The sequence below is a fragment of the Balaenoptera acutorostrata genome, chromosome 16 (assembly GCF_949987535.1).
Source record: "Balaenoptera acutorostrata chromosome 16, mBalAcu1.1, whole genome shotgun sequence".
Taxonomy (NCBI): domain Eukaryota; kingdom Metazoa; phylum Chordata; class Mammalia; order Artiodactyla; family Balaenopteridae; genus Balaenoptera; species Balaenoptera acutorostrata.
This window is the reverse complement of record NC_080079.1, coordinates 84,455,840-84,478,309: the sequence shown is the minus strand read 5'-3', so window position 1 is coordinate 84,478,309 and position 22,470 is coordinate 84,455,840. Positions and strand designations below refer to the sequence as shown.

At 35.9% G+C, this 22,470-nt stretch overlaps 1 long non-coding RNA gene across 10 annotated transcripts in view; it reads right to left on the bottom strand.

Moving 5' to 3' along the window:
* LOC130705022 (uncharacterized) overlaps positions 1-22,470 on the bottom strand; it is a 92,004-nt gene that overhangs the window by 15,243 nt on the left and 54,291 nt on the right. For 7 of the 10 annotated variants that reach the window (XR_009005623.1, XR_009005620.1, XR_009005614.1 and 4 more), the window contains 5 exons: positions 7,095-7,122; positions 5,543-5,591; positions 4,855-4,990; positions 3,458-3,509; positions 523-578 (listed from right to left, as the gene is read on the bottom strand). This is a non-coding gene — a long non-coding RNA (uncharacterized LOC130705022). The remainder of the gene's footprint in view (positions 1-522; positions 579-3,457; positions 3,510-4,854; positions 4,991-5,542; positions 5,592-7,094; positions 7,123-22,470) is intronic. The other 3 variants (XR_009005615.1, XR_009005619.1, XR_009005621.1) reach the window with 1 other exon arrangement.

Here is a 22,470-nt window from a genome sequence, read left to right as displayed (position 1 = left end):
AAGTTCTTTGTTATTTCCATTCATCTATGTACTTTTGGCTTAATTTTGAAAAGTCCAATTTAAAATTTTTTCCTCCCATCCCTCCCCCATTAGATGAGAAGCTGTTTGAGGACAGGGACAATATCTCATGCCTGACATGTAAAACCTCAACCAGTATTTTAAAAATCAATTGTGGAAAGCAGAAATGAAAAGGTTCTAGTTCTCCGGCATTTAACTTGCTTAACATTTGTATTAGCTATCTACTGCTGAATAATAAGTTACCCCAAAGGTTCTTTCTGATGAGGAATGGGAAGAAATATAAGAAAATGATTTAAATAAAAATCCATTCTAAAATGATGGACGATACAGTGCAAAAAGGAACATATATATGGACCAGCCAGAGTGGGTCAAATTCAAGTCTCTAGATTTTGGGCAAATAACTTTCTCTGAGCTTCAGTTTCCTCACCAGAAAGTATGGTAACACTACCATTGAAAGGTTTGTAGCATTAAATGAAAGAACATGTGAAACAGCTGTAACCATACCTAGCATACATTAGGGGCTCGATGAATGCCATTTCTAAGGGTCTCAGTGTCCATATCTGTTTAAAAAAAAAAAATGCTCTCAGAGTAGGGTTGTTGAATGTGTAGAAATAGATAAATAACATGCATAGCACAGGGCACAGTCTATTTCAGGTCTACCCAGAATATTAACTCTTCTAAATATCCATGGAACCTATAAATCATGTTATGGTTATAGGAGGCAGAAAAAAATCTATACGCACGTTTTTGTGGTTCTGATTTTTGTTTTAAAAAATTAAAATCTACATCTTGCTTCTCCAACTGAAGATTTATTTATTTTTTGCAAAAAGCCTAGCTGTGAGTCAGTGCAATATTAAAGAGAGATGGCAAAGGAAGCCAAGATATGGGACCCATGAAGCAACCTTTGGACCTCTATATTCAATGAAGGAGGGTGAAAGCTGGTAACTGGAGATCGGGAATTTCGAATTCCCTCTTTATATCTCAGTGACCACCAAATGGGAGAATCACATAGTTTCAGTCTCTTAGAAATCTTATATATTACATAAATAAATGGTTCCCTAACATAATTAATGCTTATAGAAAAATCACATTTCTGTTACAACATCAAGGGTTAGTATCCATTGTGATTTTCCTAGAATTTGATGAACACTCAGCACCATGAATATTACTAAAGATATTGGAGAGACACACCCTCACACTTTTCATTTCTGCTCACGTATTATTGACCAAAAAAGTCATGTCTATGGATAACTTCAACTGAGAAGAAAAGTACAGTCCTTCTGTGAGCAGCAGTACTATCTATGACAAATGTAAAAAGTCTATTTTGGATAGAATAGAAAATGTACAGGTATTAATCACATGGTTCCCTCATTCTTTTTACTTTAACAGGTCAAGAAAGAACTTTGAGCTTCAGAATACAGGCTGCAAACTATCTGATATAAATTCATTCAAACCCATATGTTCTTAACTATATGCTACTGTTGCTAAGTGTTTTATACACATTTACTCATTTACTCCTCAAGATAATCTGAAGAGGTCAGTATTTTTATCCTTACTTATAGGTGAGGAAGTTAAGATACAGAAAACTGCATCTTAACTGTTATATTGAACTGTTGGCCCAGTGGCACACACCTGGGATTCAGGCAGGCCTGACTCCAGAATCCAGACTCTAAACCAGTGTACCCAGTCTCGCATAGACACGTAATACTGAGGCAGAGTAGGCCGTCAAAACCTAGTTGTTGAAAAAAGAACTGTTTGCCAGGCCTTGAGCTGGGTATTCCACGAGTACTCATCAATCTTCACGAAATGTATGTGTCAGCATGCAGTCGTTAGGCAGGAAGACCACTGCTGGACTTCAAACATTTTGGTTCATTGTGAAGATTTTCTCAATGCTGCGCATTAGGAAAGGGTATACTATGCGTTTCATTTTTTTTTTTTTGCTATGTTTCTACATATGGCCCTAACGTACAAGCAATTTCTGTGCTCAGTGTTTAACCTTTGTCCAGCAAGGTATGAGCAAAACACTCAAAAATGTATTCCTCTTTTGAAGAAAATGTTAACTTTGCATGGTTACATGGGACAAAAAGAATGAAAAATGTACAAAGCGTTTCTGTGTGTTTAGTTGACTCCTTGTCCTATACTACAGCCTTCTATGTTTTGATATTTGGCACCTTCATACTAATAGCAAATAAGAATTAATTTATAAAGAAGACAAAACTGGAAATCTTAAGTAATTTCTATCTTAACATAATTTAACTTCCTCAATTCTGCTTTTTCAGGAGCCAAAGTCTACATCAGATGCCATATTCTACTTGACTGATTTGATCATCTATATAATAGGGGTTGGCAAACAATAGCTTGCAAGTCAATTCTGGCCTGCTGCCAATTTTTTTTTATTGGAGTACAGTTGCTTTACAATGTTGTATTAGTTTCTACTGTACAGCAAAGTGAATCAGCTATACGTATACATATATCCCCTCTTTTTTGGATTTCCTTCTCATTTAGGTCACCACAGAGCACTGAGTAGAGTTCCCTGTGCTATACAGTAGGTTCTCATTAGTTATCTGTTTTATGCATAGTATCAATAGTGTATATGTCAATCCAAATCTCCCAATTCATCCCACCCCCCACTTCCCCTCTTGGTATCCATATGTTTGTTCTCTATGTCTGTGTCTCTATGTCTGCTTTGTAAGTAAGATCGTCTATACCAGTTGTTTTTAGATTCCACATATATGCGTTAATATACGATATTTGTTTTTCTCTTTCTGGCTTACTTCACTCTGTATGACAATCTATCTCTAGGTTCATCCATGTTACTGCAAATGGAATTATTTCATTCTTTTTTATGGCTGAGTAATATTCCATTGTATATATGTGCCACATCTTTATCCATTCCTCTGTAGATGGACACTTAGGTTGCTTCCAGGTCCTGGCTATTGTAAATAGAGCTGCAATGAACATTGTGGTACATGACTCTTTTTGAATTATGGTTTTCTGAGGGTATATGCCCAGTAGTGGGATGGCTGGGTCGTATGGTAGTTCTATTTTTAGTTTTTTAAGGAACCTCCATACTACTGTTCTCCATAGTGGCTGTATCAATTTACATTCCCACCAACAGTGCAAGAGGGTTCCCTTTTCTCCACACCCTCTCCAGCATTTATTGTTTGTAGATTTTTTGATGATGGCCATTAAAAGTCACCCTGTTTAACTCTGAGGATGAAAGGGGGTGGATATTGTAGACATTCTTTACTTAACAGTTGTAAGCCATGCTTAATTAAGGAGACAAAATATTGATTTGCAAAGGCAGACAGAGTGGATGCCTAATGTTATCTTATTATTATTTTGCTCTGAGTTCAACACACCAGCTGGCTTGAACTGTGGGTGACATACACAATGCAAACATAATACAATTACATAAAAGACTTGAGAATTTACTTACCTGGCTTCCTATTCCCTTTTATGTTGCCCAAATTACAACCCTGCCATCATCTCTGCAAAATAAATCAAGCAACATTCCTGTTGATATAATGAATATCGTATTTCTTTCAGATAAGACCAGTATCTTCTACAACTATAAGGGTAAACTAAGGAACCAAGTAACTAAAAATGGTATGTCCTATTAACTAATTAGATGCTCATAAAGAGAAGAAAATTCAATATTTAAAGTTTATATACTATTTTTTTTAGCCATTTAACTTACCTGATCAGTTTCCATTCAAGGCAGTGTATCAAAAATGGAATTTTTTTCCATTTTTTTATTATGAACAATTTCAAACATGCAGAAAAATTGAACAAAAATGAATATCCACCATCATGATTGAGCAATAGGTAATACTCATATTTGCATTTGCCTGCTTTGTCTCTAGTATTTTAAAACCTAGATTACCCTAGCTTTTAATTTATTGATATATTTAATTACATTGACTCTCAAAAGGCCAAGTCTGTTTTCTTTTGATGTTCTCACCTTTTCTTTCTCTCCTCTATTTCTAGAAAACTGGAAGGTTGGTCTAGATTCACAGTGAACATTTTGGAAAACAGAATTTCACAGGTGATGCTGTGTGCTTTGTTCTGCATCATATCAAGAGGCACACAATGCCAAGTTGTCCCAAAATTAGTGATGCTAAGTTTGCTCACCCAGTTGATTTGATCACCACCCGACCTCTCCTTTATAGGGTTATGCTTTCCTTTGGTAATATGCATTTATCTTCTATTCCAGCAACATTTTATCTAATAGTTTTAGCCTTTATAAAAGAACTTTGCCTGAATTACTGATTTCATACGGAGGTCAGAACTATGATTTTTCTAATACTATTATTCTTTCTATGTTCATTAACTGATGCTTTTTCGTGAAAAAAGTATTTTTCCTCCTAAAAATTGCTTACCACCTTCCCTTTAATAACCACCTGTCAGGGTAAGGAGTTGGTGTAATAGTAAGATGACTATACATTCCAGTTTATCCAGGACAGTCATGGTTATGTCACTTAACATAACTATTGCTGTGCTCCCATTTATATAATTTAACATATTAAACAAAAGATTATAAGAACATTCCATGTATTAGTCACCTTGACTTTCTCTCTCAAAATCTCTGTCATTTTGAGAATCCTAAGTGTTAATTTATTCAGTGTTTCTCAATGTATTATGCATTTTGATACCCAAATCTTTTATATGCAAACAAACACTTCCAATTATCCCTTTTGATACTCAAACCTCCATACTCAAGTTCCAAAATTGACTAGTGTTAAGTCCCTTAAAAATGCTTCTGTGTCCTTTCGACAAAACTCCAGTTTTGATTAAATTTTTGCTTTATGATATAATAAGGTATTACAGCATTACCTTGTATTTTCTATGCTCCAGATCTGAAGTCAACAATTTCCTCGAAGATCTCTGATTTCTTTCAGTGGGAACTGATCAGGAGTATTCATTTTTACTGAGGTGTGTTACTGCTCTCAGAGTATTTCAGTGGATAAATCTAGGTATATGTAAATATAAATATACTTTATAAATTATTTTTCATTTCTAATTCAAATTTAACATTATAGTGCTTTTATTCTTTTGACTTGTAAATTCATATTATTTGTTTTATTCTGAAATCCTTGGTTTCTAATTAGCACATTTACTTTATTCTACGACATGCATAAAATGGTTAGAAAATAAAATTCCAATATGTTTACCAATAATAAAACTCTAAGTATGGTCTAAAATTGTTTGACTTCTCTTTTCCTTTAAGGATATGACCTTAGGATGTGCAGTCAGAGCACTGGGTCAAAAGTAATTTAAACATCTGTTTGGTAAAAAATACCACGAGACAAAAACAATGCTTATAATTTTTATCACAAGCAAATGGTTAATATCCCAGAACTACTAGATATATAAAAAACATTGAAAGCATGGTGGAGATATTAACAACAGTTAACCTAAATAATAAATGAAAATAAATCTTAAGCCTATTTTCCTATGTTAAGTTGATCATAATAAGTTAAATGTAAGTTAAAACTCTATTTAGGTATAAATTTTGACTTACCTACACTGGCAAAAATCCAAAACTTTGACAACATAATCTGTTGGCAAGGCTGCAGGGATAGAGACAATCATACATATATTGCTGGTGACAATGCAAAATAATATAATTCTTCATGGAGAGGAGTAGGAAATACCAAAAGTCCCTATATATTTATAACTTCACAGAGAGAGATAATCTAAAATCTTCCAATCTCAAGACTCTTAATCACCTCTGCAAATCCCTTTTGTCATGTGAGGTTCTGGGAAGTCACATGTTCTGGAGATTATGATGTGTACACCTTGGGGGCGATCATTTTCTTTCTACCACACAAGGTCATAAAACAAGTAGATTAGATTAATAATAAATTTGACGGAACTGAAGTCATACAGAATATATTCTATGATTATAATAGAAGTAAGCAAAAAAATTAATGAGTGAATTTAGAAATTCCTCAAATACTTAAAAATAATGAACATACTTCTAAACTGTCCTTAGGTCAAAGAAGAAATCACAAGGAAAATTGGAAAATATTTGGGACAACAACTACATTTCAAAATTTGTGGGTTATAGCTTTAAAGCACAGTTTACAGAGAAATTATTAATAGAAGCCTAAAAGATGCTAATGTGGAAGAGGAGTACATAATTGTCTAAGCTTCCATCATAAGAAGCTAAAAAAAGAGCAAGTTAAAGCAAGTAAATAATAATGCAAGTAAATAAAGCAATAGAGGTCAACAAAATTCAAAGCTGATTTTTTGAAAAGGTCAGTAAAACTGATAAACTTCTAGTAGATGGATCAAGGAAAAAAGGAGAATACACAAATTATCAATATCAAGAATGAAAAAAATGTCATTATTGATCTGTCATTAAAAGAATAATAAGGAAATATAATGAACATTTTATTCCAGTAAGTTTGAGAACTTACTTAAATGAATTGAATAAACTCTTTGAAGGGCATAAATTACAACCCAGAGAAACAGACAACTGTATACTTCCAAACTTACTAAAGAAGTTGAATTTATTTCTTAAGAGCTCTCCTAAAAAAAACTCTAGGCTCAGATGGTTTCAGAGTAGAATTCTATTGAATTTTTAAGGAAGAAATAATAAAAATCATACACAAATTCTTTTAGAAAATAGAGTATGCAACACTTTCCAATGCACTCTGAGTCCAGCATTAGCCTGATACCATATCCAAACAAAAACACTGCAAGAAAAGAAACCCAGAGAACAATATCCCTCATAAAACTGGATTCAAAAAATCCTTAACCATATAAAAACCAAATCAGGTAATACAAAAAACAGATAACACATAATGATCAAGTGGTATTATCCCTGGATTGTAAGGCTGCTTTAACATTCTAAACTCAATGTAATTCTCCATGTAATGGAGAAAAGCATATGATCATCACAATAGATATATTAAAACATTTTATAAAATGCATCATCCATTAATTCTAAAAGCTCTCAGCTAAATGTAAATACGAGGGTAACAGAAACAGTCAGCTGACATCATATTTGCTGAGAAAGATTAGTTTCCTGCTCTACGACTGGGTATAAAGTAAGAATGTCTACTCACTCTTAAGGTATCTCCGTTGTGTTGTAGCCTGTGTAATAAAGAAAAAGAAACACACATATATATAGGGAATAAAGACATAAAACTTTTTTTTGGATATCATTATGATGTACATAGAAATTACTAAGGACACTACAAAAAAAAACCCCCAAAACAAACAAAAAAACAAACCCATTAGCTAACTAGTTAGCGAATATAACAGCATCCCATGATGCAAGAGCAGTACACCAAAATCAAGTCTGTTTCTAGATACTGGCAATGAAAAATTACATCATCAAAAAATACAAAGTGCTTGGAGATAATTTTAACAATATGTTTAACACCTGTACAATGAAAACTATCAAAGACAGCTGAATGAAGTTAAGGAAGACATAAATAATTTAGGAGCTACACAGTGTTAATGAATTTAAAGACTGAATGTTATTAAGGTATTGATTCTCTCTAAATTTATTTACAGATTTAACCCCAATTAAAATCCCACTGGACATTCTAAAAGTAATGGTCAAACTTATTCTATAGTTTATATGGAAATACAAAAAATTTTGAATATGGAAATGTAAAAAAGAATGTATTTGGAGGACTTATACTCCCAGATTTCAAGACTTACTCCCAATCTACAGCAATCAAGGTAGTATGATAGTGGCATAAAAATACACATTTAGATCAATGGAACAATTAAAAGTTCAGAAATGGATGTATGATTATATGGTCAACTAATTGTCGACTAATTACCAAGATAATTCAATGGGGAAGAAAATTGGTCTTTTCAATAAATGGTGCTGGAATAACTGGATATCTGTACAGAAAAAGGAGCTTTGGCATTTTCCTTACACCACACACAAAATTTGATTCAAAATGCATTATAGAACTTAAAAAAGTTAACATTCTAAAACTTCTAGCAGAAAACATATGAGAAAATCTTTGTGACCTTGGGAAAGGCAAATTTGCATTGATAGGACAAAAAATATGAATCATAAAAGAAATACATTTGCAATTGAAGCTTACCAAAATTAAACTTTCACTTGCCAGAGAATACCATTAAGAAAATTAAATGGCAAGTCACAAATGGGGAGAAAATATTTGAAAAAATATATGTTAAAAAGGACTTGGACTCAGAGTATACAAAGAAATCTTACAACTCAATAAGAAGACAACCAAATAAACAATGTGCAAGTGCTGTGTAACTGAACAACAAGTCCAGGAAAAGTTGTTTAACTTCATTGGTCACTAAGGAAATGCAAATTAAAACCACAATGATATACTACTACATACCCACCAGAAAAACTAAAGATAAAAACAAGTGCTGCCAAAGATGTGGAACAGCTGGAACACTCATAAAGCACATGTGGGAGCACAAAATGACACAGGAGAGTGGCAGTGAGTCAGAAAGGGAATCAGCCTAGATTCCGGAGGCACCACGTGGAACAAAGCCACAGCCAATCAAGAGTTGTCCAGCAAGGAAAATGAGAAATAAACCTCTGTTGCCAATATCCCCTGAGACTTTGAGACTGTTACACAAAATAACCTTACAGAAGCTGGTGAATATAGTTATATTTTGACTTGTATTTAGTGTTTCATTTCTTCCTCTTTTTTCTATGCAAAGATTTTGTTGTTGTTGAATTTACTGAATCACAATTGGAAAGGCTCAATACTCTGTAATGAAGTATATGGGAAAAGAATCTAAAAAGTGGATATATGTATGTGTATAACTGTTTCACTTTGCTGTACACCTGAAACACAACGTTGTAAATCAACTATACTCCACTAAAAATTTTAAAAAAGAAAATTTAAAAATAAAATAATTACATTGGATAGTATCTTTTAAACAAGAGTATATAATAATACAAATGATAGGCAAACTTACCTTATTCCTAACTAAGTAAGAATTTATCCAGTGTTTCTCTTGATAAGGATAAGTCTTGTAAGGACAAGTTCATTTACTCTTATTTCAGAAAGTTTTTTTAAGTTAGAAATTGATGTTGAATTTTCAGATGTCTCTTAAACATCTAGGGAGATGTATGATATTGTTTCCTTAAATCTATTGATATACTGAATGACCCTAATGCCTTTTTAAATGTTGAACCTTTCTTGTATTACAGTAATAAACCCAACTTGGTCAGGATTATTATATTTTAATGTGCTGTTTTATCTTAGGTTTTTGCATTGATATTTATGAATTAAATTATCTTTAGTTTTAATTGCTTGAGTTTCCAGCTTTATAGTTTCAATGTCATACTCACTTCATAAAAATAATTTGAGTATTTTCCTTCTTTCAGTGTCCTCTGTGATGTTACTGTTATTTGTTATTTGCTTGTCTCCTTGACTTGTATGTTTAGTGGGAGAATATGGAGAAACCAGAATTTGCTAATGGCCATTATATAATGGAAACGTGGAATTTTTGTCATTATAAACCCAGTGCATGCTTATGGAAGAAATCTTACCAAGTAAAAATGAGCACAAAGAAAATACAATAATGTAATAATGTTAATAAAAGCAACAGTCTTTTACCACTTTGAATAATCTTTTCGCCAAATGATTAAAAAATATAATAGTTGGGAGAGAGGCCAAGATGGAGGAGTAGAAAGACCCTGAGCTCACCTCCTCTCATGAGCACACCAAAATTACAACTATCTGCAGAACAAACATTGATGAAAAACAAACTGGAACCTACCAGTGTGGAACCTACCTTTTCTGGTAGGTTCCAAAGATCTCCTACAACTAAAGACATACAGAAAGAACCACACAAGAAGAGTATGAGGGGGGGGGGACTAGTGATATAATCAAATCTCATACCCCCAGGATAGGCAAACCACAAAATGCAGAGTAATTATACAGCAGAGGTTCTCCCACAGGAGTGAGAGTCCTGAGCTCCACAACGGGCTCCCCAGCTTAGGGGTCTGGCACTGGGAAGATGAGCCCCCAGAACATGGCTTTGAAGGCCAGCGGGGCTTAATTGCAGGAGCCCCACAGGACTGGGGGAAATAAAGACTTTGCTCTTAAAATGGCACAGACAAAACCCCATGCATACCAGGACCCAGGGCAAAAGCAGTAATTTGACAGGAGCCTGGGCCAGACCTACCTGCTGGTCTTGGAGAGTCTCCCGGAGAAGTGGGGCAAGGCTGCGACTCACCTTGGGGACAAAAATACTGGGGGCAGACATACGGAGGAACATTCAACTGTGTGAGCACGCCTGGCAGCTGCCATATTGGCTAATTAGTGCCAAAACCTGGCCCCGCCCAACAACCTGTAGGATCCAGTGCTGGGATGCCTCAGGACAAACAACTAACTGGGCAGGGACAAAGCTGCACCCAGCAGGAGACCGGCTCCATAAAGACCAAAGAGCCCACAGCTGCCTCTGGACATGCCTCTAAACACAGCCCAGCTCACCAGAGGGCCAAGACCCAGCTCCACCCACCAGCTGGTAGGTACCAGCCCCTCCCATGAGGAAGCCTGAACAAGCCTCTAGGTCAACCTCACCCACCAGGGCCAGACATCAGAAGCAAGAAAACTATGATCCCACAGGGCAGTCCAGACCCTACCCTGGGATGAGCTGGGCCCAGACCCTGGCACTACCCACTGGCAGGCAAACACAACGTTTGGGACACCCCAGACCCCATACCCAACTGTGTCAGGAACTGCCCCCCACCCAATGATTTGAAACAAGGTCTGGGATCCCTGGGCCCTGCAGCCAAACTTTAGGAACCAGCTCTGCCTGTGAGTAGTCTGGCACTAACCCTAGGATCTGGCTTCACCTGCTAGTGGGTGGGCAACAGCCCCAGAGTTTTGGGGACGCTGACTCTGCCCACCAATGAGCCAGCACTAGACCAGGGGCACCCTGGGGTTCTACAGTCAGCTGCCTCATGACCAGGCCTCACTAACCAGCAGCCTGTAGCACTGCACAAGGCAGGGGCTGGCAACCAAGCAGACTAGGGACCAACTAAGCCTATCAGACCACCCACCGAGTCCATCACAACAGAAGGACCCATGCAGCCCTCTTAGGAGGAATTGCTAGAGCATACAGCTTGGGTGATGAGAGGGGAGTGCACTGCCAGGATGCATAAGGGTCCCTCCTACAGAGGGCCATTTCTCCAAGGTCAAGAAGTGTAAATAACCTACCACATACATAATAATACAAATAGCATCTCAGACAAAATGAGGCAGCAGAGGAACATGTTCCAGACAAAGGAACAAGATAAAACCTGAGGAGTACTAAATGAAGTAGAGACAAGTAACCCACTGGAGATAAAGTTCAGAGAAATGATCATAAAGATGATGAAAGAACTGGGGAGAAGAATGGATGCATAGAGGGAAAAGATAGACGTTTTTAACAAAGAGTTAGAAAATATGAAGAACAACCAAATGGAGATAAAGAATACAATAACTGAAATGAAAAATACACTAGAGGGAATCAATAGTAGACTAAAGGATACAGATGAATGGATCAGTGGCCTGGAAGACAGTAGTGGAAAAAATTGCTGCTGAACAGAAAAAAAAAAACGAAAAGGAATAAGGACAGTTTAAGAGACCTCTGTATTCTCGTTATATGGGTCCCAGAAGAAGAAGAGAAAGACAAAGGGCTTGAATATTTGAAGAGATAATAGCTGAGAACCTCCCTAACCTGGGAAAGGAAAGGGTGACTCAAGTCCAGAAAGCACAGAGTCCCACACAGGATTAACCCAAAGAGGAACACATTAAGACACAGTGTAATCAAAATGACAAAAATTAAGAATAAAGAGCAAATATTAAAAGCAGCAGGGGAAAAGCAACAAATAACATACAAGGGAACCCCTATAAGGCTACCAGCTGATTTTTCAGGAGAAACTCTGCAAGCCAGAAGGGAGAGGCACAATATATTTAAAGTGATGAAAGGGGAAAACGTACAACCAAGAATACTCTACCCCAACAAGGCTCTCCTTCAGAAATCAAAAGCTTTACAGACAAGCAAAAGCTAGGAGAATTCAGCACCACCAAACCAGATTTAAAACAAATGTTAAAGTAACTTCTCTAGGCAAAAAAGAAAAGCCCACAATTAGAAACAAGAAAATTATGCAGTGGAAAAGCTCACTGGTAAAGGAAAACATACAGTAAATGTATGAAATCATCCACACACAAAGCTAGTAGGTAGGTTAAAAGACAAAAGTAGTAAAATCATCTGTATCCACAATGAGCAGTTAAGGGATATGCAAGATAATTAGTTATAAAATATGATTTAAAAAACAGTAATTGTGAAGGGAGGAGAGAACAAATGCAGGGTATTTAAAATGCATTTGAAATTAAGAGATCAGCAACTTAAAACAATCATGTATCTATATAGACTGCTACACAAAAACCTCATGGTAACAACACACCAAAAATCTATAATAGATATACACACAAAAAATGAAATGGAACCCAAACATAACACTAAATATAGTTATAAAATCACAAGAGAAGGGAACAAAAGAAGAAAGGGGTAAAAGACCTTCAAAAACAAATCCAAAACAATTAAAATAGCAATAAGAACATACAAATCAATAGTTGCCTTAAATGTAAACAGAATACAAGCTACAATCAAAAAAGACACAGGCTGACTGAATGGATACAAAAATAAGACTGGTATATATGCTGCCTAGAAGAGACTCTCTACAGATCTAGAGACACACACAGACTGAAAGTGAGTGGATAGAAAAAGGTATTCCACAAAAATGGAAATCATAAGCTGGAGTAGCAATACTTATATCAGAAAAAAACATACTTTAAAATAAAGACTGTTACAAGAGACAGGGGAACACTACATAATGATCAAGGGATCAATCCAAGAAGAAGATATAACAACTGTAATACATATGCACCCAACATAGGAGCACCTCAATATATAAGGCAAATATTAACAAACATAAAAGGAGAAATTGACAATAACACAGTAACAATAGGGGACTGTAACACCCCACTTACATTGATGAACATATTATTTAGACAGAAAACCAATAAGGAAACATAGGCCTTCAATAACACATTAGACCAAATGGACTTAACTGATATTTACAGAGCATTCCATCCAAAAGCAGCAGAATAGTTATTCTTTTCAAGTGCACATGGAATATTCTCCAGGTTAGATCACCTGCTAGCACACAAAATAAGCCTCAGTAAATTTAAGAAAGTTGAAATCATACCAAGCATCTTTACCAGCTATACTGTTATGAGACTAGAAATCAACTACAAGGAAAAAAAAAAACGGAAAAAGCACAAACAAGTGGAGGCTAAACAATATGCTACTAAACAACCAAAGGATCACTGAAGAACTCAAAGAGGAAATCAAAAAATACCTAGAGACAAATGAGAACAAAAACATGACGATCCAAAACCTATGAGATGCAGCAAATACAGTTCTAAGAGGGAAGTTGATAGTGATACAAGCTTACTTCAGGAAACAAGAAAAATCTCAAATAAACAACCTAACCTTACACCTAAAGCAACTAGAGAAAGGAGAACAAACAAAACCCAAAGTTAGTAGAAGGAAAGAAATCATAAAGGTCAGAGCAGACATAAATGAAATGGAGACTAAAAAATAAATTGAAAAGACCAATGAAACTAAAAGCTGGTTCTTTGAAAAGATAAACAAAATTCATAAACCTTTAGCCAGACTCATCAAGAAAAAAAGGGAGAGAGCCCATATCAATAAAATCAGAAATGAAAAAGAAGTTAGAATCAACACCATAAAAAATACAAAGGATCATAAGAGACTAATATGAGCAGCTATATGCCAAAAAAAATAGACAGCCTAGAAGAAATGGACAAATTCTTAGACAGGTACAATCTCCCAAGACTGAACCAGGAAGAAATAGAAAACATGGACAGCAATTACCAAGACTGAAATTGAATCAGTAATTAAGAAACTCTCAACAAACAGAAGTCCAGGACCACATAGCTTCACAGGCAAATGCTATCAAATATTTAGAGAAGAATTCACACCTATCCTTCTGAAACTATTCCAGAAAATTGCAGAGGAGGGTACACTTTTGAACTCATTCTATGAGGCCACCATCATCCTGATACCAAAACCAAAGATATCACACACCTAAAGGAAATTTCAAGCCAGTATCACTGATGAACATAGATGCAAAAATCCTCAACAAAATACTAACAAACTGAATCCAACAATACAGTAAAAGCATCATACATCATGATCAAGTGGAATTTATCCCAGGGATGCAAAGATTTTTCAATATCTGTAAATCAATTTATGTGATGCACCACATTAACAAACTGAAGAGAACCGTATGATCATCTCAATAGATGCATAAAAAGCTTTTGATAAAATTCAACTCCATTTATGATAAAAACACTCCAAAAAAGTGGGCATAGAGGAAACATACCTCAACATAATAAAGGTCTATATGACAAGCCCACAGCTAACATCATACTCAATTTTGAAAAGCTGAAAGAATTCCCTCTAAGATCAGGAAAAAGACATGGATGTCCACTCTCACCACTTTTATTTAACATAGTTTTGGAAGTCCTAGCCATGGCAGTCAGAGATAAAGAAATAAAAGGAATCCAAATTGGAAACGAAGAAGTAAAACAGTCACTGTCTGCAGATGACATGATACTATACATGGAAAATCCTAAAGATGCCACTAGAAAACTACTAGAGCTCACCAATGAATTCAGGAAAGTTGCAGGATACAAAATTAATACACAGAAATCTGTTGCACTTCTATACACTAACAACAAAATATCAGAAAGAAAAATTAAGCATATAATCCCACATACCCTTGCATCAAAAAGAATGAAATACCTAGGAATAAACCTACCTAAGGAGGCAAAAGGCCTGTACTCTGAAAACTGTAAGATGCTGATGAAAGAAATTGAAGATGACACAAACAGATGGAAAGATGTACCACGTTCTTGGATTGAAGAATTAATACTGTTAAAATGACCATACTACCTAAGGTAATCTACAGATTCAATGCAATCCCTATTATAGTACCAACGGCATTTTTCACAGAACTAGAACAAAAAATTTTAAAATTTGTATGGAAGCAGAAAAGACTCTGAATAGTCAAAACATTCTTGAGAAAGAAGAACAGATATGGAGGAACCACTCTCCTTGACTTCAGACTATACTACAAACAGTCATTAGAACAGTAAGGTACTGGCACAAAAAGAGACACAAAGATCAATGAAACAGGATAGAAAGCCCGTAAATAAACCCATGTACTCATGGGCAATTAATCTAAAACAAAGGAGGCAAGAATATTCAATGGAGAAAAGATAGTCTCTTCAATGAGTGTTGCTGAGAAAACCGATCAGCTACATGTAAAAGAATGAAATTAGAACACTCTCTAACACCACATACAAAAATAAACTCAAAATGGATTAAAGACCTAAATGTAAGACCGGATGAGGAAAACATAGGTAGGACAATCTTTGACATAAATCATAGCAATGTATTTTTGGATATGTCTCCTAGAGTAATGGAAACAAAAGCAAAAATAAACAAATGGATCCTAATTAAACTTAAAAGCTTTTGCACAACAAAGAAAACCATAAAACGAAAAGACAACCTACAAAATGGGAGAATATATTTGCAATGGATGCTACTGACAAGGGCTTAATTTCCAAAATATACAAACAGCTCCTACAACTCAATTTACAAAAAAACCCAAAAACCAAAAAAAACCAACCCAATCAAAAAATGGGCAGAAGACCTAAGCAGACATTTCTCCAAAGAAGACAAACAGATGGCCAACAGGCACATGCAAAGTTGCTCAACATCACTTATAATTAAAGAAATGCAAATCAAAACTACAATCAGGTATCACCTCACACCGGTCAGAATGGCCATCCTCAAAAAGTTTACAAATAATAAATGCTGGAGAGGGTGGGGGAAAAGGGAACCCTCCTACACTGTCAGTTAGAATGCAAATTGGTGCCTCCAATATAGACAACAATATGGAGGTTCCTTAAGAAACTAAAAATAGAGTTACCATATGATCCAGTAATCCCATTCTTGGGCATATATCCAAAAAATGCAAAAACTCTAATTCAAAAATATACATACACCCCAGTGATCATAACAGCATTATTTACAATAGCCAAGACATGGAAGCAACTAAAATGTCTGTCGACAGACGAATGGATAAAGAAGATGTGGTGTGTGTGTGTATATATATATATGTATATACACACACACACACACATATATATGTATACAAACACGCACATTTTGTATTCAAAATGGAATATTACTCAGCCATAAAAAAGAATGAAATAATGCCATTTGCAGCAACATGAACGGACCTAGAGATTATCATATAAAGTGAAGTAAGCCACACAGCAAAATATAAATATCACATGATATCACTTATATGTGGAATCTAAAACAATGATACAGATGAACTGATTTATAAAACCGAGGAACAGAAACAGACTCACAGACATAGAAAACGAACTTATGATTGCCAAAGGGGAAAAGGGGGAGGTATAAATTAGGAATTTGGGATTAGTAGATACACACTACTATATATAAAATACATAAACAACAAAAACCTACTGTATAGTACAGGGAACTATATTCAGTATATTTTAATACTGTATAATGGAAAAGAATCTGAAGTAGAATATATATATATTATATATATATTTATATATATATAAAACTAAATCACTGCTGTACACCTGAAACATCGTAAATCAGCTGTACTTCAATAAGAAAGCAAAAAATAAAAGGATTCAAGAAGTTAAACAAAATATGTAATAGTGATCAGCATTTTAAAAAAATGTACCTTAACTATCTCTTCTTTTAGTAGAATGTTGGCCTTCAAAACCTACCTTTCAATTTATCAATATACTTTCTTTTACATTAAAATTTAAAAAATATTTTGATATATATGGCTCTTCTAATAAGCTACTGATTCTATAATATTGGAAGAGTAAAAGGTAGCTCTTAAAAAAAATAGGAATACCTCATTTTAGGTCAACCAGATGGGACTAACTTTAGTATTAGTCATGTGAACAATCAAAAATTGACTAAAATGAAGGCTACTATTTTGAGAGCAGAAAAAAATATTTTGAGTGCTTATTTTAATCTCCCACTTTTAATAAGTCACTTGTACATTCACTCAACTTATACCCTAGGTAATTATGTCTCAGATTCTTCTTTATTATTGGGTCTGACTGCCAAATTCAGGTACTTTTATGTTGATACTTGATTAGATAGATAGATAGATAGATATTTTTAAATTGAAGTATAGTTGAGTTACAATTTTCATGTGTATAGCAAAATGATTCAGTTATACACACACACACATATATATTCATTTGCAGATTTTCCATTGTAGGTTATCATAAGATTTTGAATATAGTTCCCTATGCTATACAGTAGGTCTTTGTTGTTTATCTATTTTATACATAGTAGTGTGTATCTGTTAATCCCAAACTCCTAATGTATCCCTCCCCTCCTTTCCCTTTTGGTAACCATAAGTTTGTTTTCTATGTCTGTGAGTCTGTTTCTGTTTTGTAAATAACTTCATTTGTGTCATATTTTAGATTCTACATATAAGTGATATCATATGATACTTGTCTTTCTGTCTGACTTACTTCACTTAACATGATAATCTCTAGGTCCATCCATGTTGCTGCAAATGGCATTTCATTCTTTTTTATGGCCAAATAATATTCCATTTTGTGTGTATGTGGGTGTATATATATACATATATATATACTTATATACAAGTATATAATATATATACTTATATATTTTTTCTAAGACAGCAAAAAGTACAGAGGAAAAGATTTGCTTTCTGTTTGTTTCCTGTTTCATTTTCTTCTATTTCTCTTTCTGTCTCTCTCTTTTTAACCTTCTGAGGGTTATTAGAACAGTTTTTAAGGATTCCCTCTTATTTATATTTATAGAATTTTTAGTTTCAGTAGGGGTTGTCCTGGGTATAACAACATGCATATTTGATTTATCACAGTCTGCTATTGTCAGCATTTTACCACTTTGAGTAAAGTTTAGAAAGTTTACTTCCACTTAGGTCCTTTTACCCTCCCTACCTTTTAAATATCATTGTCTTAAGGATTTACTCCATATACTTTGAGTAGGATGACACTGTTATTATAATTTTTGCTTTAATCATCAACAATAATATAAGAACCTCATGAGAAGTAGGATTTTCTATTACATTTTGACATATTTTTTCCCATTCTGATGTTATTTCCTCCTGAAGTTCAAAGCCTTCTATTACTATTTCCTTTCTGTTTAAGGAACTTCATTTAGTCATTCTTTTTTTTTTTTTTTTTTGTATAGCTACTTTATTTATTTATTTATTTATTTATTTTTGGCTGTGTTGGGTCTTCGGTTCGTGCGAGGGCTTTCTCTACTTGCGGCAAGTGGGGGCCACTCTTCATCGCGGTGCGGGGACCGCTCTTCATCGCGGTGCTCGGGCCTTTCACTATCGTGGCCCCTCCCGTTGTGGGGCACAGGCTCCAGACGCGCAGGCTCAGTAGTTGTGGCTCACGGGCCCAGCTGCTCCGTGGCATGTGGGATCTTCCCAGACCAGGGCTCGAACCCGTGTCCCCTGCATTAGCAGGCAGATTCTCAACCACTGCGCCACCAGGGAAGCCCTAGTCATTCTTTTATGGTAGATTTGCTAACAATAAATTCTCTTAGTTTTCCTTTTTCTGAGAATGTTTTTATTTCCCATTGATTTTTGATATTTTCACCAGATACAGACTTTGCAATTGAGTTCTTCTCTTTTAACACTTGAAAAATGTTGTGTCACTTGCTTCTGGCCTCCACGGTTTTAGATAAGAAATGGGCTTTCATTTAAGTTGGTGTTTTCCTATAAGTAGTATGTGATTTGGTTTGGTGTTGCTTAAATGGTATTTGTGTCATATTCTTTAGAACTTACTAGTTAGAGAATAGAGATAATGTAGAGATTTTCTGGTATGATATAAAATCTAAATCATGTAGGCAGAAGATACAAAATATGGTCAGTACTCATTCACTAAGAAACTCCTGTGTTATATTATTTTCCCTTTTGGGGGGAGAGCTCTACTTTCATGTTCCTGCATGAAAACATTTTGGTGGATGGGAGGTTACAGGAGAGCGGTGAGGTGAAGAGTGAGTAGTCTCAAAAAAATGGAGAACTGAGAAACCGAAAATGTCCCAAAGAGGTTCATGAATTTGCAGTCTAGAATGTATTCCTTTCTAATATTTTTGTTCTCTTAATCATCTCTGTTTGAACTGGCCTAGGTCATCCTTGTTTCTGAGAGCAGATTTTCATCGAGAAGAATTGTGCCCTCTATTTAAGGTTTAAGAGCGCTCTCTTGTTTAAAGAGTTACAGCAAAGGCAATGATGAGATGGTAAAAGCAACGAAGATGTACAAATAAGACCCTGTTAACTTTCTTCTTGGGGATGCACACTCCAATTCCCATGACCTCTTTGAAATTCTCAACTGAGTTTGTTTAAAAATTCTTTTCTTCAGTTGTGTTCAATTTGCAAGCAGAATTTAGTGGCAATATAGAAGACAGGATGTATGATTGAAGAATAAAAAAAGGATTTTCATTCTTAGAAAACACTGTAGCAATAAAAGGCATTAGATATAGAGGAAATCAGGATGTGACTATAAGGCCCACTTCTAAAGATTCAGAAAGATTTAAGGCAGTGCAGAGTAGACTCAGGTAGAATTAACAAAAGGGCTTCGCAGAATCATCAGTGCATTGTGCTACAATTTTCTTATCCAAGGACCAAAGTATAAAAGGATCTATCTCAAAAAAGACTTACAGGTGAGGCTTTTGGAACATGGTGTGAATCCCAATTATATTCATAGCAAATGCATAAAGGATTTAAGAAGGCTGTGTGAAAGAAAACGCTACAACTAGCTTGGACTTAAAGGGCCAGAAATGATTTATAATAAAAGGAGGGTCTCTGGGCTTTGAAATTTCTATGATGAGGAAGCAGAATAATAGATACTCAGGAATAAAAAATTATATATTTTTAAATTTTTTATCAACTTCATTGAGGATATATACATGCATATATATGTACACACAGACACACATCTATATAAGTGCTATATACTATCTATCTATACATACATATATACATAATTGTATATTCACTGAGTTCTGACAAATGTGTATACCCATGTAACTGCCACCATAATCAAGATGTAAAACATTTCCATTTTCCTAAAAAACTTATTTCACTAGTTAATCTCCATCCATTCCTGTGCTCATGTTACTACTGTCTCATTTATACCAATACTGATGAAATCTAACTTTTCTAGAGTATCATATGAATGGAAATAATACATTTTATGTAAACGTTCATAGAAATGGAATCATACAGTATTGACTGGCTTTGCCTGGCTTTTTAAAAAAATCACTATGATGGGGGAGAGAAATCAAGATGGCAGGGTAGAAGGATGCAGAACTTACCTCCCCTAAATGAACACATCAAAAAATACATGTACATGTGGATCAATTCTTGCTGAAAACTAACTGGAGACTGGCAAAATGATTCCTGTACAATCAAAGCTGTAAGAAAGATCCACAGGGAAACTGGTAGGAAGGGAAGAGAAGTAATGAGGTTTGTGTGCCCCTGGGAAGGGACTCAGAGGGAAAGGGAAACTACATGGGTGGAGACCCTCTCTGGAGAGTGAGCCATTTGAGCCACATATTGGGTGCCCCAGCCCTGGGGTTCTACGAAAGGAAGATGAACCCTCTTGACTGGTTGGAAGGCCAGTGGGACTAACAAGAGGGCTGTGGGAAGCCCGGACCCTGCTCATGAGGAGCACACGAATGCTTGCCTGCTCCCAAAGCAGGGCAGAGGGGGTTGACTGAAATTGAAACTGTGCAGGTGGCTGATTCATTTCCCATGACCTATCCGGTGCAAGCCCTAGCCTGGGCTGACCACCCACTCTAGCACCGCTCGCCTTGTGTCACAGGTTCAAACTGGAGTGACGGCTGCCCCAACCAAAGAAAAAGCTTGGCTGGCTGTGCGATGCTGAGGCAGCTCAGACCCTAAGCGGCATCTGAACAGGGAGGGGGAAGCCATTACTGGTGACTGCATAAATGTCACATTAGCGGCAGTCCAGATCTTTGACAGAGCCTAGACTGCCACAGCCCACGCCCTGACCTTTGCTGAATACCCACATCTGGCCCTCTTACTCTAGCAATACTCCCCTCTGGGGTAAGGGTGCCTGTGTTAGGAGGAGAAGAGCACACAGTTAAAGGGAACTGAGCCAGCTTAGACCCAACCCTCAGGCCTTCTGCTCCAGCAACTTGGGGCCTGCCCCCTGCCCACCCCCTCCATAGGGTGGTGATGGTCACTGAGTTGTGGGGATGCCTGGCCTCATACCTGGCTCTGGTCCTATCCCCTCAATCTCCAGCACCACCTCTTACCAAGGTGACAGCTGCCAGCACACCCTGAGAAAAGACATTACTTGTGTTCAATTCAAATCCAGCTGTCCCACCAAAGCCAATGGGCACACACAGACTGTCTAGAGATGCTCCCACATAAGGGTCCCACTTCAAGACCACCACAGTTAACTATTTCACCTAATTTCATAGAGACAGAGAAAGATAAGCAAAATGAGAAGGCAGAGAAATTTGTCTTAATTGAAGAGCAAGAAAAAAAACCACTGGAAAAACAACTCATGAAAGAGAAATAAACAATTTACCAGATAAAGAATTAAAAACATTAGTAATAAGAACTGTAACTGAATTCAGAAAAAGAATAGACGAACACAGTAAGAATTTTAACAAGGAACAAGAAAATATAAAAAAGAACCAATCAGAACTAAAGGATACAATAACTGAAATGAAAAACACACAGAAGGAATGAAGAGCAGACTAGGTGATTCAAAGAATGCATAAGTGATCTAAAAGACAGAATAATGCAAATCACACATGCAGAACAGCAAAAACAAAAAATGAAAACAGTATAAGGGATCTTTGCAATAACATCAAATGTACCAACATTTGCATTATAGAGGTCCCCAAAGGAGAAGAGACAGAAGGGGGTCAAAAATGTATTTAACGAAATTATGGTTGAAAACTTCCCAAGCCTGAAGAAGGAAACAGATATCCAGGTACAGGAAACACAGCGGGTCCCAAACAAGATGAACCCAAACAAAACCACTCCAAGACACATCATAATTAAAATGGCAAAAGTTAAAAATAGAGAATTCTAAAGGCAGCAAGAGAAAAAGAGTCAAATACAAGGTAACCCCCCAGAAGTCTATGAGCTGGTTTATCTGTGGAAACACTGCAGGTCAGAAGGGAGTGGCATAATATATTTAAAGCATCGAAAGGGAAAAATCTTCAACCCAGGATACTCTACCCAGCAAGGTTATCATTTAGGACTGAAGGAGAAATAAAGAACTTTTC